This window comes from Aotus nancymaae, unplaced genomic scaffold (assembly GCF_030222135.1).
Source record: "Aotus nancymaae isolate 86718 unplaced genomic scaffold, 86718_ANA_hifiasm-v0.15.2.pri h1tg000017l, whole genome shotgun sequence".
NCBI classification, from domain to species: Eukaryota; Metazoa; Chordata; class Mammalia; order Primates; family Aotidae; genus Aotus; species Aotus nancymaae.
The window spans coordinates 4,976,935-4,982,259 of NW_026988429.1; the positions used below are offsets into that span (position 1 = coordinate 4,976,935).

At 50.5% G+C, this 5,325-nt stretch overlaps 1 pseudogene; it reads right to left on the reverse strand.

The window, feature by feature from the left end:
• Positions 1-807: 807 nt before the first annotated feature.
• Positions 808-3,675, reverse strand: LOC105717193 (neurofilament heavy polypeptide-like; annotated as a pseudogene).
• Between the last annotated feature and the right edge of the window lie 1,650 nt (positions 3,676-5,325).

The following is a 5,325-nucleotide window of genomic DNA, read 5'->3' on the forward strand; positions in this document are numbered from 1 at the left end:
CAGCTCATTCAAGAAATGTTGATGAGCAAGCCAGGATCGTTGATGATTTTAAATGAGTGAGGCAGAAGCACACATGCACAGCTCACAAATGGTGGACTAAACTTTAGCGTTATCACTGGATGTCATATAATCCTGCAGAAAACTTGCTCACTTAATGTTTTCTGCCTGGCAAGATTGGGATAATTTTTAACAACTTCACTAATATATGTTCTACAAGAACCACCTTCATTTTATAAGCACTTGGTTTTGTTGCACAGAAGCAACTGAAAGTGGACTCCAGTGGAAAGTGCACCCTGGCATAATTCAGTGGCCAGTGCGCGGCCCGACCTGGGTCACTCTTCCAGAATATGAGAGCTCTGGGCAAGGGCTTGACCACTCCTTTGGATAACAGAAGGCATTTGGGAATAGGTTAAGACATCTCAAGCATAATGTGTTCTAACTGCTCATTCATTATTGCGGTCATCTGTCAGTTGCACACAGAGGCAATAAATGCACTTATTTGGAAATGGTGGGCAGTTTTTATAGTGTTTATCAGTGGCATTCGGCATATATCACATTCAGCTACATAAGCTATCGTAACATAACTGTCCATCTCCTGAGGAGGGTGTGGGGGCAGGGGGCTGGGAGTGCCTTCTCTTGCTAACATAGTGCTAACAGAAATTCCTGTTTGAAGAAGGAGGCCCCATCATCTAAGCAGTTTCTTCTTACATAAAGAGAGAAAAAGTGAAAATTGCATTACTCTAATCCTTGAGCTCTGGGACCTTTCTGAGTTTCTTTGGCTGCTCCAGACGTTTCTTTCTCCTTGTCTTACTTCCCCTTGGTGGCTTTGTCTTCTGTGGAGTTCTCTGGAGGCCTTCTATCTTTTTGATCTGTGCTGGAGGATTTTTCAGCCTTTTCCGCTTTAGGTTTGCTGGGCTCCTTTGAGAGGGTCTTGTCATCCTCCTTGGTTTTGGCCTCTGTCTTGGGTTTCTCTTCAGGCTTCTTGGCGTCGGTGGTCTTCTCCTCCTTGGTGTCTTTTTTCTCCAGTGCTGCTGCTGCCGCCTCCTTCTCTGCTGGTTTGCTGGGTTCCTTGGCCTTGGCATCATCTGGTTCCTTCTTGGCCACCTCTGTCTTCTCTTTGGGTTTAGCGTCTTCCTTCACCTCCACCTTGGCAGGAGGGTCCTTCTCTGGGTGGCTGCTTTTTTCTTATCTTCAGCCTCTTCCTTTTCGTCTTCAACTTTGGATTCTTTTGGCTTTTCGACAGCAGGTTCCTTCTTCTCCACCTCAGGCTTTGGAGTCTCCTTCTTGGGTGCCTCGTCTTCTTTGCTGTCCTTCTCCTCTGTTTTTGGCGTGGTGAGAGCTTTCTCTTCTTCTGCCTTCTTTGGGAGCTCTTTGACTTTCACCTCCTGGGGCTTCTCCTCCTTCTCTGGGGATTTCACCTCTTCCATCTTTGGGATCTCCTTCTCAGGGGCCTTGGCATCCTCCTTCAGGGGAGACTTTGCCTTCTCTGGGGACTTGACCTCCTCCTTGACAGGGCTTTTGGCCTTTTTGGGGGATTTGTCTGCAGGGGACTTTGCTTCCTCCTTTGCTGGAGTCTTGGCTTCTGGAGACTTCACATCAAGAGTCTTGGCCTTCTCAGGGGACTTTGCTTCTTCCTTCACTGGGGACTTGGCCTTCTCAGGGGACTTTGCTTCTTCCTTCTCTGGGGACTTGGCCTTCTCAGGGGACTTTGCTTCTTCCTTCTCTGGGGACTTGGCCTTCTCAGGGGATTTTGCTTCCTCCTTCACTGGGGACTTAGCCTTTTCAGGGGACTTGACCTCAGCTGGAGATTTTGCTTCTTCCTTTACTGGAGACTTGGCCTCAGCCGGTGACTTTGCCTCTTCCTTTCCTGGGGACTTGGCCTTCTCTGGAGACTTGGCCTCTACTGGTGACTTTGCCTCTTCCTTTGCTGGGGACTTGGCCTTCTTGGGGGACTTGACCTCAGCAGGAGATTTTGCTTCCTCTTTCTCTGGGGATTTGGCCTCAGCCAGTGACTTTGCCTCCTCCTTTGTTAGGGACTTGGCCTTCTCAGGGGACTTGACTTCAGCTGGGGATTTTGCTTCCTCCTTCTCTGGGGACTTGGCCTCAGCCAGTGACTTTGCCTCTTCCTTGGCCGGGGACTTGGTTTCCTTCTCTGGGGATGTGGCCTCTTCTGCTGGGGGAGACTTTGCCTCTTCTTCTCCCCCTTCTTCCTCCTCCTCTTCGGCCCCTTCTTCCTCCTTGCCCTCCTCCTCTTTGGCCTCTTTCGCCTCTTCTTCAGTCACTTTTTCAGTCACTTGGGTCTCCTCCGTCTGTTCCTCCAATCAGTTTCTTTTTCATACTTCTCTACAACTTTGATCTTCTCTTCGCTTTTGATCTTTATGTGAGTGGACATGGAGGGAATTTGGGGGAGTCCTTCTGGATGCAAGAAAGGAACTGGGCCAAAGCCAATCCGACACTCTTTGCCTTCCAGGAGTTTTCTATAAGTAGCCATTTCTATATCCAGAGCCATCTTGACATTGAGTAGGTCCGGGTATTCTCGCACCTGGGCTGCCATCTCCCACTTGGTGTTCCTCAGCTGAGTCCAGCTGCTGAATGGCTTCCTGGTAGGAAGCAATGTCGGCCTGATGACGGTCCTCCAGCTCAGAGCGCTGCCTCTGCAGGGAGTCCTTGGTGCTTTTCCTTGCCTCCAGCTCTGTGGACCTGGCCTGCAGCGGATACTGGTACTCGGTATCTCCTCCTGCGCTGAGCGCACAGCGTCTGTATTAACCTTGGCTGCCTCTGAAAGTCGGTCCAGCCTCACTCGGAACCACTCCTCAGACTGTAGCGTGCTGCGCACCGCGTGGCCTTCAAGCTGCGTGAGCGGAAGTCACGTCGCAGTTGGAGTCGCACGCCTCGGCCTGTATCTGCGCGTGCGCGGCGCCGCAGCCCTGGATCTGACGGAGCCGCCCACCTCCTCCTGGTGGTGGCGCCGCAGTAACCGCACTCCTCCTGCAGCGCCTGCGCCGCCTTCTGCAGTTCCACGCGCGCCGCCTCGGCCTCCCGAGCGAAGCGCGCTAGCGCTGGGACTGCCGCCTCGGCCTTCTCGCGCTGCGGGGCCTCGTAGTCGAGGCGCTGGCGCACGTGCGCGATGTCCTCGAGCAGGTGCCCACGCGCAGCACTGCGCACTGCATCTCGCGGATCTCGCGCTAGTACAGCTCGCCCATTGCGGCGCGGCATGCCTGCTGCTGCCGCAGGGCGGCCGCCTCGCCTTCCACGCAGCGGTTGTGCGCCTCCAGCTGCCACACCTTGTCGATATAGCCCGCGAAGCGGTCGTTCAGGGCCTGCAGCTGCCCCTTCTCACGGCGCGCCGCGGCCGCCGCCACCACCACGCAGCCCTCCGGCCCGTTGTTCAGCGTGTCCAGCGAGTCGGTGCTCGAGGCGGCGGAAGCGGCTGGGCGAGGCGGACGCGGAGCTCACAGACGTCCGCGGAGCTCACAGACGTCCGCGGAGCTCACAGACGTCCGCGGAGCTCACAGACGTCCGCGTCCACGAGTGGAAGCCGCTTGAAGAGCCGGCAGCCGAGCGCGTCCCGCCTGCACCGCCCTTTTGGGCCAGCGCGTAGTGGAGACTGCCGCCGCAGTGCAGCGGTGCGAAAGGGGCGCCCAGCAGCACATCTGCGCTGCCGAAGCTCATCATGGCCAGAGCAGGTGCGTGGGGCCGGGACGGGACGGGAGGCCTTTCTAAAATTTTAGGGTAATATAAGGGAACATTTTGCTTACAAAATCCAACAGATTTCAGAATATCGGTTGGTATCATACTGTCAATCTGTGTTATTTCTTGGACAACTCTCCAAGAGTAAAAAATTGACAGATTTTTTAATAAGTGTAAGCCATTTTGTCTTAAAGTATGTGTTTCAGTGCTAATTATAAGCCTAATTTACCTGGACCCACCTAACTCCTAGGACTTTGGCCACTCGCCCAACAGAGAGCCATGGTTGCCACCACTATAGCCTTGCTATCTTATGCCACTGGTTCTCAAGGCCTCCCTCCAGAGACAATGGGGCTCTGACACAGCATTCATGATGCAGGGGACACATTGTCTCAAGAGTTCCTGCTCATGCCATTTGGATAGGAGGATCTGGCTTCTTCCATCCCTGACAGACTCAAAACTTTTCACTGACTCAAAAAGTTTAGATTTTCCAGGAACTGCTTGAGAGAAATCAATAACCCAACTTGAAAATGCCACGAGGCAAAAATTGACCAATAAGAGACATGAGATGTATTGAGAATAACAGATAAATGGGTTTCCCTTGTTTTACCAGACAAACTGATCCAGTGATTGAAAGACAGTACATGACATTTTTAAAGATGTTCCACCTTCTCCAGCAAACTGCCAGATTTTCTTGAGAGGCCATGGCTAACTCAATAATGAATCATATTATATTTACTTTGCCTATTTCTCTGCTTCACTTCCCTTTCCCCCTCACTTATATTCCTATGGTGTATTAGTCTATTCTCTCACTGCTAATAAAGACATACCCAAGAGAGGATAATTCATAAAAGAAAGAGATTTGATGGACTCACAGTTCCACATGGCTGGGGAGGCCTCACAATCACAGCAGAAGGCAAATGAGGAGCAAAGTCATGCTTTACCCAGTGGCAGGCAAGAGAGCACATGCAGGGAAACTCCTCCTTATAAAACCATTAGAACTTGTGAGACTTATTCACTATCAGGAGAAAGGCACAGAAAAATTCCGCCCCCATGTTTCAGTTACCTCACACCCTGTCCCTCTGACAACATGTGGGAATTATTACAATTAGAGGTAAGATTTGGGTGGGGAAACTGAGCCAAACCATATCACATGAGATTATAGCTCCAAGAAAGCATTAGCATATAAGCTTTGCAGCGCAGGTACTAGAGGTATTATTATATTTCCTAAATAAGGAAACAGAAGTAGAAAAGGTTGAAGTTGAAGGTAGTAGAAGAACAAGGTGAAGAGTATAACTCTCCAGGCTTCAACTTTGATGAACTTTTGTTTACATTATACATCCTCTAAATATAGATGAGCAAAGAGAGGATTCAAGAAAATAAAATTAACTTCTGAGACTTAACAGTTCCATTTATTTTATAACTATAATCCAGTTTTCTGAAGGGCTATCAAAGCTGCATTCCACTTCATAGGTTGGCACTGTCCTTTCCTGTCCCATCAGCTGAGAGGTCCATAACAAGGCCATAAACATCCTCCTCTCTTCTGGGTTGTATGAGTCACTATTCTTATCTGACGTAATAAAAAGGAAGACAGAAATCAGGAGGATACCGTTACTTCTGAGGAAAAATATGACTTCT